This window comes from Taudactylus pleione, unplaced genomic scaffold, assembly GCF_031769625.1.
Source record: "Taudactylus pleione unplaced genomic scaffold, aTauple2 ptg001494l, whole genome shotgun sequence".
Classification (NCBI taxonomy): Eukaryota; Metazoa; Chordata; class Amphibia; order Anura; family Myobatrachidae; genus Taudactylus; species Taudactylus pleione.
In genome coordinates this window covers 1,625,673-1,639,999 of record NW_028285892.1, presented here as the reverse complement: position 1 = coordinate 1,639,999, position 14,327 = coordinate 1,625,673, and the positions used below count along the sequence as shown (strand labels likewise).

General features: G+C 52.6%; 1 protein-coding gene across 1 annotated transcript in view; it reads right to left on the bottom strand.

The window, feature by feature from the left end:
* The window catches only part of LOC148442496 (scavenger receptor class A member 5-like), a gene marked incomplete at its 3' end in the record, with an annotated part of 223,590 nt that overhangs the window by 32,187 nt on the left and 177,076 nt on the right, over nt 1-14,327 (bottom strand). The window lies entirely within an intron of this gene.

The window sequence follows — 14,327 nt, the reverse complement described above, 5'->3', positions numbered from 1 at the left end:
TCCCTGTACCATGATGCCATCAAGTCCCAAGTCCCCTCTCAGTCTCCGTAGGCAATAACTGCTGGTAGGGTATGGTAAGTATGCTGCACCCACTATGAGAGACTTGCAGTGCTGAGGACAAGTCTCACTTTCCATTAATAAACGGAGTGAGTCCCACTCATTCTTAGCACTGAGGGGGCTAAAGTGGTAAGAGGGAGGATTGTAATGTGACACCTCTTCTGATCTTTTCACAATTCCCCAAAACCTTCCCCTCTTCAAAGACGTCTCGAAAACGCAGAATGGTGTGTGTACGGTGAGGAGCAAGGGATAGGCCCCTTATGGCCTTATTTATAGCAATCTGTACTTTTAATGTCGATGCCATAAATTATTTTCGCCTAAATTTTTCAAAGCATCTGCGACTTAGTAGCTCTTACAGGGGCATTGCAGGGGGAGGGGATGCCCATGTGCTGTCTCTGTGTGTGTGCCCGCTCCCTCCTCTCACCAGATCACCAGTAGACTCTGTAGTGTGCAAGCGCTAGTGACAGCCGGTGCGGTAAACAGCTCTGACGTGAAAAGGGGGGGTGGCCTTGCAGAGACGGGGGCGTGGTCTCATGGGAAGGCCATGTTTCCTTCAATCAGGGGGCGGAGTTTAACCTTTCCTGGAAATGCCGGACTGCCCTTAGAGACTGTGCTTGCACTACCGGATCCTCCCCAGCAGGGCCGTAACTAGGGTGGTGCGACCAGTGCCATGGCACAGGACACCGCTGGGCAGGGGGTGCTGTTTGGGCCTGTCAGTTTTCCTGTTTATTGTCATTCTTACTTGTAGCTTCCTCTTCTTTTGTCCCCAGCATCTCCTGGCCTCCCCTATCTTTTCCCTGGCCCCATCATCTCCTGGCCTCCCCTATCTCTTCCCTGGTCCCAGCATCTCCTGGCCTCCCCTATCTCTTCCCTGGCCCTTCCCCATGAGCACATGGCCCTCTCTCAGGTGCACTATATTATGTCCCTATTTATCCCCAGCATCTCCTGGCCTCTCCTATCTCTTCCCTGGCCCTTCCAGATGAGGCCATGGCCCTCTCTCAGGTGCACTATCTTATGTCCCTATTTAAAAAATGGGGGGGCGCCCATGCTCTCTCTGGCACAGGGCACCAAAAAGCCTAGTTACGGCTCTTCTCCCCAGTGACAGGAGCCGGGTGATGCACGATACTGTCACAGTGCGGCGCGCAGCTACCTGTCACTGCGGAGAAACCGGCATTTTGGCGTCATGGTCCGCACCCCCCTTGTGATGCCTTTGCGCAATCACAGATCGCAGATCTCCAGAAGTACAGCATCCATGCCGTGTTCCCCAAGTATTGTGAATTGGTTCAGCTTGCGCAGTGTGGGCCCCACCTGACCCAGGGGCCCGTGTGCACAGCACACCCTTTACACCCATTGTACACCCCACGTGAGTCCATGGGCTAATAACATTTCAGGTGTTTTCGGAGGATATATCTCTGCAAATATTCTTCGGTAAATAAATAATATATGCCCCTTCATCATATAACTATGGGCCTGATTCAGACCCGTTCACTATCTGCGTACGCTCGCTGGATGCGTATGCAAATTTGTCAAAGTGACGCCACGGGAAGCGAGAACGCTCGCCAAGGCATAAGCACGCCCACCATGTCTTAGCGAGCGGCCACTTTGTGTATGCGTATGCCCAATCGTGCAGGCAGTGCCGCCCACCAGCAACACGTCATCTCCAGGAAGTGTATTAAAACATTGGTACATCGAGCACCATCGGATGTGAACGCAGTGCTTGAGGGAGCTTTACCCTACCGCAAGCATTGCGAGGAAATCAGTCTAAAAAAAAAGGCAAGTGACTTGTACTATGACGCTGCGTGTTAATTATGCACGCCTCTAAAATGGCGTTAAAACACTCAGGCATGCCTGCGTTCGCATCTCCAACCCCCCGTTATTAGTGTCCTGCCCCTGGTACCACCCACAAACGGCCTCTCCTGTCACTCATTACCCTGGGCTGCCTTTGCTGGGCGAGCGAGAGGGTTGCGATCGCAGTGTTTAGTTCGCGCATGCGCAGAACGAAGCGTTCGCATGCGCGTACGCAGAACATCGGGCCGCTTGCGAACGCACAGCGCGAGCGAGCGGCTCTGAATCAGGCCCTATATACATTTGGTCATGTGTTTGTCCATTGCACCAAAACATTATTGTATAAAGCCTGCATGAAGGTGTTTTATTACACGGGTCATAAAATAAGCGATGCCTGACTGCGATTCCCCTCTAATGAGGCATAAGGAAGAGATCATTCGTCTGCGCTCACTGATATTTGCTTATGAATTATAGAAGTGACACCGAGTACTGAGGGGAACACAGACAACATGTGTGAGAGCCCGGGAGCATCTGCTGACCAGCTTGTAATTAAAGTCTTTCTTGTCTCTATCAGTGACCCAAATCTGCTGCTCGTCCTATTGTTGTCATCCACGTTTCCAACAACTTGTTCTTGTGCTTTTTTACCTTAAGTGACCCAACAACAAGTCTCACTGAGCCAGATTCCACCACGCTCCTAATATACATGCGTTTTCTGTCTGCCCCAGACCCTGGAGCATGAGAAGAGAGGGGCGGCTGATTCTGGGACCGGCTCCTGCAGGTGACTGGGCAGGTCGGTGCGGTGTACATGAGAAGAGAGAGGCGGCTGATTCTGGGACCGGCTCCCGCAGGTGACTGGGCAGGTCGGTGCGGTGTATATGAGAAGAGAGAGGCGGCTGATTCTGGGACCGGCTCCCGCAGGTGACTGGGCAGGTCGGTGCGGTGTACATGAGAGAGAGAGGCGGCTGATTCTGGGACCGGCTCCCGCAGGTGACTGGGCAGGTCGGTGCGGTGTACATGAGAAGAAAGGGGCGGCTGATTCTGGGACCAGCTCCCGCAGGTGACTGGGCAGGTCGGTGCGGTGTACATGAGAAGAAAGGGGCGGCTGATTCTGGGACCAGCTCCTGCAGGTGACTGGGCAGGTCGGTGCGGTGTACATGAGAAGAAAGGGGCGGCTGATTCTGGGACCGGCTCCCGCAGGTGACTGGGCAGGTCGGTGCGGTGTACATGAGAAGAAAGGGGCAGCTGATTCTGGGACCGGCTCCTGCAGGTGACTGCGCAGATCGGTGCGGTGTACATGAGAAGAGAGGGGCGGCTGATTCCGGGACCGGCTCCCGCAGGTGACTGCGCAGGTCGGTGCGGTGTACATGAGAAGAGAGGGTCGGCAGATTCTGGGACCGGCTCCCGCAGGTGACTGGGCAGGTCGGTGCGGTGTACATGAGAAGAGAGGGGCGGCTGATTCTGGGACTGGCTCCCGCAGGTGACTGCGCAGGTCGGTGCGGTGTATATGAGAAGAGAGGGGCGGCTGATTCCAGGACCGGCTCCCGCAGGTGACTGGGCAGGTCGGTGCGGTGTACATGAGAAGAGAGGGGCGGCTGATTCCAGGACCGGCTCCCGCAGGTGACTGCGCAGGTCGGTGCGGTGTACATGAGAAGAGAGGGGCGGCTGATTCTGGGACCGGCTCCCGCAGGCGACTGGGCAGGTCGATGCGGTGTATATGAGAAGAGAGGGGCGGCTGATTCTGGGACCGGCTCCCGCAGGCGACTGGGCAGGTCGATGCGGTGTACATGAGAAGAGAGGGTCGGCAGATTCTGGGACCGGCTCCCGCAGGTGACTGGGCAGGTCGGTGCGGTGTACATGAGAAGAGAGGGGCGGCTGATTCTGGGACTGGCTCCCGCAGGTGACTGCGCAGGTCGGTGCGGTGTATATGAGAAGAGAGGGGCGGCTGATTCCAGGACCGGCTCCCGCAGGTGACTGGGCAGGTCGGTGCGGTGTACATGAGAAGAGAGGGGCGGCTGATTCCAGGACCGGCTCCCGCAGGTGACTGGGCAGGTCTGTGCGGTGTACATGAGAAGAGAGGGGCGGCTGATTCTGGGACCGGCTCCCGCAGGTGACTGCGCAGGTCGATGCGGTGTACATGAGAAGAGAGGGTCGGCAGATTCTGGGACCGGCTCCCGCAGGTGACTGGGCAGGTCGGTGCGGTGTACATGAGAAGAGAGGGGCGGCTGATTCTGGGACTGGCTCCCGCAGGTGACTGCGCAGGTCGGTGCGGTGTATATGAGAAGAGAGGGGCGGCTGATTCCAGGACCGGCTCCCGCAGGTGACTGGGCAGGTCGGTGCGGTGTACATGAGAAGAGAGGGGCGGCTGATTCCAGGACCGGCTCCCGCAGGTGACTGGGCAGGTCTGTGCGGTGTACATGAGAAGAGAGGGGCGGCTGATTCTGGGACCGGCTCCCGCAGGTGACTGCGCAGGTCTGTGCGGTGTACATGAGAAGAGAGGGGCGGCTGATTCTGGGACTGGCTCCAGCAGGTGACTGGGCAGGTCGGTGCGGTGTACAAGAGAAGAGAGAGGCGGCTGATTCCGGGACCCGCTCCCGCAGTGGACTGCGCAGGTCGGTGCGGTGTACATGAGAAGAGAGGGGCGGCTGATTCATTTAGGGGGCGAAAAAGTCTAAAGTGGGGGTACAAGCATAAAAACTAGCAAAAAAGAATTTTTAGGGGCCTGCAAGGATGGGTCAGGGGTTTTATTGATTGCAGGTGCGTTTTTCACAATTTTTTTAACTTCACTTTAGAGACTTTAAAGTATGCTTGCACCCATTTTCAAGTACCCCAAATTTGCCAGGACTACATATTTTCACCAAAAAATACTGCTTAATGCCATTTTTCACCACTTGTGCAAAGACGCTAATTAGAAGCTATTGAAACAACTTAAGTACCCCAAATACATTTATTAGGGCTATTCGGGCAAATAAAAACGTTGATCCCCAATGTTACTGCATCTGAAGATGGCGAATGCTCCCGCTATCAAGCTCCGAAAAAACTATATTTTTAGCTGTCCCCATACACTAGTATCACAGATATAGGACAGCGGGTCATTCCGGGAGAGGAAGGTAAGCAGGAGATATCTGTGATACTAGTGTATGGGGACAGCGGGTCATTCCGGGAGAGAAAGGTAAACAGGAAATATCTGTGATACTAGTGTATGGGGACAGCGGGTCTTTCCGGGAGAGAAAGGTAAACAGGAAATATCTGTGATACTAGTGTATGGGGACAGCGGGCCATTCCGGGAGAGGAAGGTAAGTAGGAGATATATGTGATACTAGTGTATGGGGACAGAGGGCCATTCCGGGAGAGGAAGGTAAGTAGGAGATATATGTGATACTAGTGTATGGGGACAGCGGGCCATTCCGGGAGAGGAAGGTAAGTAGGAGATATATGTGATACTAGTGTATGGGGACAGCGGGCCATTCCGAGAGAGGAAGGTAAGCAGGAGATATCTGTGATACTAGTGTATGGGTACAGCGGGCAATTCCGGGAGAGGAAGGTAAGCAGGAGATATCTGTGATACTAGTGTATGGGATCAGCAGGCCATTCCGGGAGAGGAAGGTAAGTAGGAGATACCTGTGATACTAGTCTATGGGGACAGCGGGACATTCCGGGAGAGGAAGGTAAGTAGGAGATATCTGTGATACTAGTGTATGGGTACAGCGGGCCATTCCAGGAGAGGAAGGTAAGCAGGAGATATCTGTGATACTAGTCTATGGGGACAGCGGGCCATTCCGGGAGAGGAAGGTAAGCAGGAGATATCTGTGATACTAGTCTATGGGGACAGCGGGCCATTCCGGGAGAGGAAGGTAAGCAGGAGATATCTGTGATACTAGTCTATGGGGACAGCGGGCCATTCCGGGAGAGGAAGGTAAGCAGGAGATATCTGTGATACTAGTGTATGGGGACAGCGGGTCATTCCGGGAGAGGAAGGTAAGCAGGAGATATCTGTGATACTAGTCTATGGGGACAGCGGCCATTCCGGGAGAGGAAGGTGTCTGTGATACTAGTGTATGGGTACAGCGGGCCATTCCGGGAGAGGAAGGTAAGCAGGAGAAATCTGTGATACTAGTCTATGGGGACAGCGGGCCATTCCGGGAGAGGAAGGTAAGCAGGAGATATCTGTGATACTAGTCTATGGGGACAGCGGGCCATTCCGGGAGAGGAAGGTAAGCAGGAGATATCTGTGATACTAGTGTATGGGGATAGCGGCCATTCCGGGAGAGGAAGGTAAGCAGGAGATATCTGTGATACTAGTCTATGGGGACAGCGGGCCATTCCGGGAGAGGAAGGTAAGCAGGAGATACCTGTGATACTAGGGTATGGGATCAGCAGGCCATTCCGGGAGAGGAAGGTAAGCAGGAGATATCTGTGATACTAGTGTATGGGTACAGCGGGCCATTCCGGGAGAGGAAGGTAAGCAGGAGATATCTGTGATACTAGTGTATGGGGACAGCAGCCATTCCGGGAGAGGAAGGTAAGTAGGAGATATTTGTGATACTAGTCTATGGGGACAGCGGGTCATTCCGGGAGAGGAAGGTAAGCAGGAGATATCAGTAATACTAGTGTATGGGGACAGCGGGCCATTCCGGGAGAGGAAGGTAAGCAGGAGATATCTGTGATACTAGTGTATGGGATCAGCAGGCCATTCCGGGAGAGGAAGGTAAGCAGGAGATATCTGTGATACTAGTCTATGGGGACAGCGGGCCATTTCCGAGAGAGGAAGGTAAGCAGGAGATATCTGTGATACTAGTATATGGGGACAGCAGGCCATTCCGGGAGAGGAAGGTAAGCAGGAGATATCTGTGATACTAGTCTATGGGGACAGCGGGCCATTCCGGGAGAGGAAGGTAAGTCGGAGATATCTGTGATACTAGTGTATGGGTACAGCGGGACATTCCGGGAGAGGAAGGTAAGTAGGAGATATCTGTGATACTAGTGTATGGGATCAGCAGGCCATTCCGGGAGAGGAAGGTAAGCAGGAGATATCTATGATACTAGTCTATGGGGACAGCGGGCCATTCCGGGAGAGGAAGGTAAGCAGGAGATATCTGTGATACTAGTGTATGGGGACAGCGGGTCATTCCGGGAGAGGAAGGTAAGCAGGAGTTATCTGTGAAACTAGTCTATGGGGACAGCGGCCATTCCGGGAGAGGAAGGTGTCTGTGATACTAGTGTATGGGTACAGCGGGCCATTCCGGGAGAGGAAGGTAAGCAGGAGATATCTGTGATACTAGTCTATGGGGACAGCGGGCCATTCCGGGAGAGGAAGGTAAGCAGGAGATATCTGTGATACTAGTCTATGGGGACAGCGGGCCATTCCGGGAGAAGAAGGTAAGCAGGAGATACCTGTGATACTAGTGTATGGGGATAGCGGCCATTCCGGGAGAGGAAGGTAAGCAGGAGATATCTGTGATACTAGTCTATGGGGACAGCGGGCCATTCTGGGAGAGGAAGGTAAGCAGGAAATATCTGTGATACTAGTGTATGGGGACAGCGGGTCATTCCGGGAGAGGAAGGTAAGCAGGAGATATCTGTGATACTAGTCTATGGGGACAGCGGCCATTCCGGGAGAGGAAGGTGTCTGTGATACTAGTGTATGGGTACAGCGGGCCATTCCGGGAGAGGAAGGTAAGCAGGAGATATCTGTGATACTAGTCTATGGGGACAGCGGGCCATTCCGGGAGAGGAAGGTAAGCAGGAGATATCTGTGATACTAGTCTATGGGGACAGCGGGCCATTCCGGGAGAGGAAGGTAAGCAGGAGATAAATGTGATACTAGTGTATGAGGACAGCGGCCATTCAGGGAGAGGAAGGTAAGCAGGAGATATCTGTGATACTAGTGTATGGGGATAGCGGCCATTCCGGGAGAGGATGGTAAGCAGGAGATATCTGTGATACTAGTCTATGGGGACAGCGGGACTTTCCGGGAGAGGAAGGTAAGCAGGAGATATCTGTGATACTAGTGTATGGGGACAGCGGGTCATTCCGGGAGAGGAAGGTAAGCAGGAGATATCTGTGAAACTAGTCTATGGGGACAGCGGCCATTCCGGGAGAGGAAGGTGTCTGTGATACTAGTGTATGGGTACAGCAGGCCATTCCGGGAGAGGAAGGTAAGCAGGAGATATCTGTGATACTAGTGTATGGAATCAGCAGGCCATTCCGGGAGAGGAAGGTAAGCAGGAGATATCTGTGATACTAGTCTATGGGGACAGCGGGCCATTTCCGAGAGAGGAAGGTAAGCAGGAGATATCTGTGATACTAGTATATGGGGACAGCAGGCCATTCCGGGAGAGGAAGGTAAGCAGGAGATATCTGTGATACTAGTCTATGGGGACAGCGGGCCATTCCGAGAGAGGAAGGTAAGTCGGAGATATCTGTGATACTAGTGTATGGGTACAGCGGGACATTCCGGGAGAGGAAGGTAAGTAGGAGATATCTGTGATACTAGTGTATGGGATCAGCAGGCCATTCCGGGAGAGGAAGGTAAGCAGGAGATATCTATGATACTAGTCTATGGGGACAGCGGGCCATTCCGGGAGAGGAAGGTAAGCAGGAGATATCTGTGATACTAGTGTATGGGGACAGCGGGTCATTCCGGGAGAGGAAGGTAAGCAGGAGTTATCTGTGAAACTAGTCTATGGGGACAGCGGCCATTCCGGGAGAGGAAGGTGTCTGTGATACTAGTGTATGGGTACAGCGGGCCATTCCGGGAGAGGAAGGTAAGCAGGAGATATCTGTGATACTAGTCTATGGGGACAGCGGGCCATTCTGGGAGAGGAAGGTAAGCAGGAGATATCTGTGATACTAGTCTATGGGGACAGCGGGCCATTCCGGGAGAAGAAGGTAAGCAGGAGATACCTGTGATACTAGTGTATGGGGATAGCGGCCATTCCGGGAGAGGAAGGTAAGCAGGAGATATCTGTGATACTAGTCTATGGGGACAGCGGGCCATTCTGGGAGAGGAAGGTAAGCAGGAGATATCTGTGATACTAGTGTATGGGGACAGCGGGTCATTCCGGGAGAGGAAGGTAAGCAGGAGATATCTGTGATACTAGTCTATGGGGACAGCGGCCATTCCGGGAGAGGAAGGTGTCTGTGATACTAGTGTATGGGTACAGCGGGCCATTCCGGGAGAGGAAGGTAAGCAGGAGATATCTGTGATACTAGTCTATGGGGACAGCGGGCCATTCCGGGAGAGGAAGGTAAGCAGGAGATATCTGTGATACTAGTCTATGGGGACAGCGGGCCATTCCGGGAGAGGAAGGTAAGCAGGAGATATATGTGATACTAGTGTATGAGGACAACGGCCATTCAGGGAGTGGAAGGTAAGCAGGAGATATCTGTGATACTAGTGTATGGGGATAGCGGCCATTCCGGGAGAGGATGGTAAGCAGGAGATATCTGTGATACTAGTCTATGGGGACAGCGGGACATTCCGGGAGAGGAAGGTAAGCAGGAGATATCTGTGATACTAGTGTATGGGGACAGCGGGTCATTCCGGGAGAGGAAGGTAAGCAGGAGATATCTGTGAAACTAGTCTATGGGGACAGCGGCCATTCCGGGAGAGGAAGGTGTCTGTGATACTAGTGTATGGGTACAGCGGGCCATTCCGGGAGAGGAAGGTAAGCAGGAGATATCTGTGATACTAGTCTATGGGGACAGTGGGCCATTCCGGGAGAGGAAGGTAAGCAGGAGATATCTGTGATACTAGTCTATGGGGACAGCGGGCCATTCCGGGAGAGGAAGGTGTCTGTGATACTAGTGTATGGGTACAGCGGGCCATTCCGGGAGAGGAAGGTAAGCAGGAGATATCTGTGATACTAGTCTATGGGGACAGCGGGCCATTCCGGGAGAGGAAGGTAAGTCGGAGATATCTGTGATACTAGTGTATGGGTACAGCGGGACATTCCGGGAGAGGAAGGTAAGTAGGAGATATCTGTGATACTAGTGTATGGGATCAGCAGGCCATTCCGGGAGAGGAAGGTAAGCAGGAGATATCTATGATACTAGTCTATGGGGACAGCGGGCCATTCCGGGAGAGGAAGGTAAGCAGGAGATATCTGTGATACTAGTGTATGGGGACAGCGGGTCATTCCGGGAGAGGAAGGTAAGCAGGAGTTATCTGTGAAACTAGTCTATGGGGACAGCGGCCATTCCGGGAGAGGAAGGTGTCTGTGATACTAGTGTATGGGTACAGCGGGCCATTCCGGGAGAGGAAGGTAAGCAGGAGATATCTGTGATGCTAGTCTATGGGGACAGCGGGCCATTCCGGGAGAGGAAGGTAAGCAGGAGATATCTGTGATACTAGTCTATGGGGACAGCGGGCCATTCCGGGAGAAGAAGGTAAGCAGGAGATACCTGTGATACTAGTGTATGGGGATAGCGGCCATTCCGGGAGAGGAAGGTAAGCAGGAGATATCTGTGATACTAGTCTATGGGGACAGCGGGCCATTCTGGGAGAGGAAGGTAAGCAGGAAATATCTGTGATACTAGTGTATGGGGACAGCGGGTCATTCCGGGAGAGGAAGGTAAGCAGGAGATATCTGTGATACTAGTCTATGGGGACAGCGGCCATTCCGGGAGAGGAAGGTGTCTGTGATACTAGTGTATGGGTACAGCGGGCCATTCCGGGAGAGGAAGGTAAGCAGGAGATATCTGTGATACTAGTCTATGGGGACAGCGGGCCATTCCGGGAGAGGAAGGTAAGCAGGAGATATCTGTGATACTAGTCTATGGGGACAGCGGGCCATTCCGGGAGAGGAAGGTAAGCAGGAGATAAATGTGATACTAGTGTATGAGGACAGCGGCCATTCAGGGAGAGGAAGGTAAGCAGGAGATATCTGTGATACTAGTGTATGGGGATAGCGGCCATTCCGGGAGAGGATGGTAAGCAGGAGATATCTGTGATACTAGTCTATGGGGACAGCGGGACTTTCCGGGAGAGGAAGGTAAGCAGGAGATATCTGTGATACTAGTGTATGGGGACAGCGGGTCATTCCGGGAGAGGAAGGTAAGCAGGAGATATCTGTGAAACTAGTCTATGGGGACAGCGGCCATTCCGGGAGAGGAAGGTGTCTGTGATACTAGTGTATGGGTACAGCGGGCCATTCCGGGAGAGGAAGGTAAGCAGGAGATATCTGTGATACTAGTGTATGGAATCAGCAGGCCATTCCGGGAGAGGAAGGTAAGCAGGAGATATCTGTGATACTAGTCTATGGGGACAGCGGGCCATTTCCGAGAGAGGAAGGTAAGCAGGAGATATCTGTGATACTAGTATATGGGGACAGCAGGCCATTCCGGGAGAGGAAGGTAAGCAGGAGATATCTGTGATACTAGTCTATGGGGACAGCGGGCCATTCCGAGAGAGGAAGGTAAGTCGGAGATATCTGTGATACTAGTGTATGGGTACAGCGGGACATTCCGGGAGAGGAAGGTAAGTAGGAGATATCTGTGATACTAGTGTATGGGATCAGCAGGCCATTCCGGGAGAGGAAGGTAAGCAGGAGATATCTATGATACTAGTCTATGGGGACAGCGGGCCATTCCGGGAGAGGAAGGTAAGCAGGAGATATCTGTGATACTAGTGTATGGGGACAGCGGGTCATTCCGGGAGAGGAAGGTAAGCAGGAGTTATCTGTGAAACTAGTCTATGGGGACAGCGGCCATTCCGGGAGAGGAAGGTGTCTGTGATACTAGTGTATGGGTACAGCGGGCCATTCCGGGAGAGGAAGGTAAGCAGGAGATATCTGTGATACTAGTCTATGGGGACAGCGGGCCATTCTGGGAGAGGAAGGTAAGCAGGAGATATCTGTGATACTAGTCTATGGGGACAGCGGGCCATTCCGGGAGAAGAAGGTAAGCAGGAGATACCTGTGATACTAGTGTATGGGGATAGCGGCCATTCCGGGAGAGGAAGGTAAGCAGGAGATATCTGTGATACTAGTCTATGGGGACAGCGGGCCATTCTGGGAGAGGAAGGTAAGCAGGAGATATCTGTGATACTAGTGTATGGGGACAGCGGGTCATTCCGGGAGAGGAAGGTAAGCAGGAGATATCTGTGATACTAGTCTATGGGGACAGCGGCCATTCCGGGAGAGGAAGGTGTCTGTGATACTAGTGTATGGGTACAGCGGGCCATTCCGGGAGAGGAAGGTAAGCAGGAGATATCTGTGATACTAGTCTATGGGGACAGCGGGCCATTCCGGGAGAGGAAGGTAAGCAGGAGATATCTGTGATACTAGTCTATGGGGACAGCGGGCCATTCCGGGAGAGGAAGGTAAGCAGGAGATATATGTGATACTAGTGTATGAGGACAACGGCCATTCAGGGAGAGGAAGGTAAGCAGGAGATATCTGTGATACTAGTGTATGGGGATAGCGGCCATTCCGGGAGAGGATGGTAAGCAGGAGATATCTGTGATACTAGTCTATGGGGACAGCGGGACATTCCGGGAGAGGAAGGTAAGCAGGAGATATCTGTGATACTAGTGTATGGGGACAGCGGGTCATTCCGGGAGAGGAAGGTAAGCAGGAGATATCTGTGAAACTAGTCTATGGGGACAGCGGCCATTCCGGGAGAGGAAGGTGTCTGTGATACTAGTGTATGGGTACAGCGGGCCATTCCGGGAGAGGAAGGTAAGCAGGAGATATCTGTGATACTAGTCTATGGGGACAGCGGGCCATTCCGGGAGAGGAAGGTAAGCAGGAGATATCTGTGATACTAGTCTATGGGGACAGTGGGCCATTCCGGGAGAGGAAGGTGTCTGTGATACTAGTGTATGGGTACAGCGGGCCATTCCGGGAGAGGAAGGTAAGCAGGAGATATCTGTGATACTAGTCTATGGGGACAGCGGGCCATTCCGGGAGAGGAAGGTAAGCAGGAGATATCTGTGATACTAGTCTATGGGGACAGCGGGCCATTCCGGGAGAGGAAGGTAAGCAGGAGATATATGTGATACTAGTGTATGAGGACAGCGGCCATTCAGGGAGAGGAAGGTAAGCAGGAGATATCTGTGATACTAGTGTATGGGGATAGCGGCCATTCCGGGAGAGGAAGGTAAGCAGGAGATATCTGTGATACTAGTCTATGGGGACAGCGGGACATTCCGGGAGAGGAAGGTAAGCAGGAGATATCTGTGATACTAGTGTATGGGGACAGCGGGTCATTCCGGGAGAGGAAGGTAAGCAGGAGATATCTGTGATACTAGTCTATGGGGACAGCGGCCATTCCGGGAGAGGAAGGTGTCTGTGATACTAGTGTATGGGGTGTATATCTGTGATATCTCCTGCTTTACCTTCTCGATGAATGGCCCAATAAGTTAATTTTTTACAATTGCAGGTGAAAATGTGAATTTTCACCTGCTTTTGTGAAAAATTAAGTGCTGATGAATAGGCCCCCTAGAGAGAATGCCAGAGCCAACATACGGAATTAGAGCCCATCAGAACGCCTGTATAGAAATAACTGATACAGTATTGGAACCTGACATTACGATGCCAAGATACCCAGTCAGCATTTCAGCTGCCATCCCCTGCCATGTGCAACCAGAAGAGTTTTACAGCTAAACATTCCCATCTGGAATACTGAATCTGCTGTGATAAAATCTAGGTGGCTCACAGAGCGCTAGCTTAGGGCTATGAAATGCCGGCTGTATGCAGCTGGATCTTACGCTGTGCTACATGCACATGAAAGCAACGACAAGAGCTCAGGATATCACTAATGATAGTATCACTGAAACAGCAAAGCTGGGCACAGTTTTATTTGTTGCGGCCCAGCGGGGGGGTGGAGGATGAGGACATAAACGGCTAGGCGGCTGAGAGATTACATGTCCGTTCGACTCGATGGAACAGATAAAGTTTTCAAGTAACATTTAATGGGTCTAATTTAAAAGCTGTGCCTGAAAAGTCACTGAGACAAGTCCATGGCATTATCATACGGTGGCCGGCGATGGGTTTCGGCTTTGATTTCGAGACAGTGCTTGAGATGGTGTTTTCATCTTCTATTCCAGGGAGTTACAGCTAGTAACAGCAGCTACAGTATCATCTCTCCCCTTGTGATGTTATTGCCAAGTAAATCCAGTACCTACAGTAGAGGGCCACGGCAGTTCCACCATTGCATATGCCAACAGTCTCTATACAACAAACGCCAAGCTCTGGCCTCTCACTCAAACTAAGGGCCTCCCAAATATCGGGAGTCTGCGAGTGCGCAGGACCCATCCTGCGAGTGTGCATGCAGACCCATGAAAATGCCTTTGCGTGATTGACAGGCTGAGGCATTTAAGGGGCGGTGCAGGGGCGGGGTGGTCGGCGTTCCGGGAATGTGGCCAGCTCAGTGTCTGCGTTGATCAATGCAGTGTCCTGGGCTCGCAAGCCGGTCAGCCTGAGTAAGCCAAGGCTTAGGGCTATTTCACACGCTTCGATTTTCACAGGCCAGCAAAAAAACAT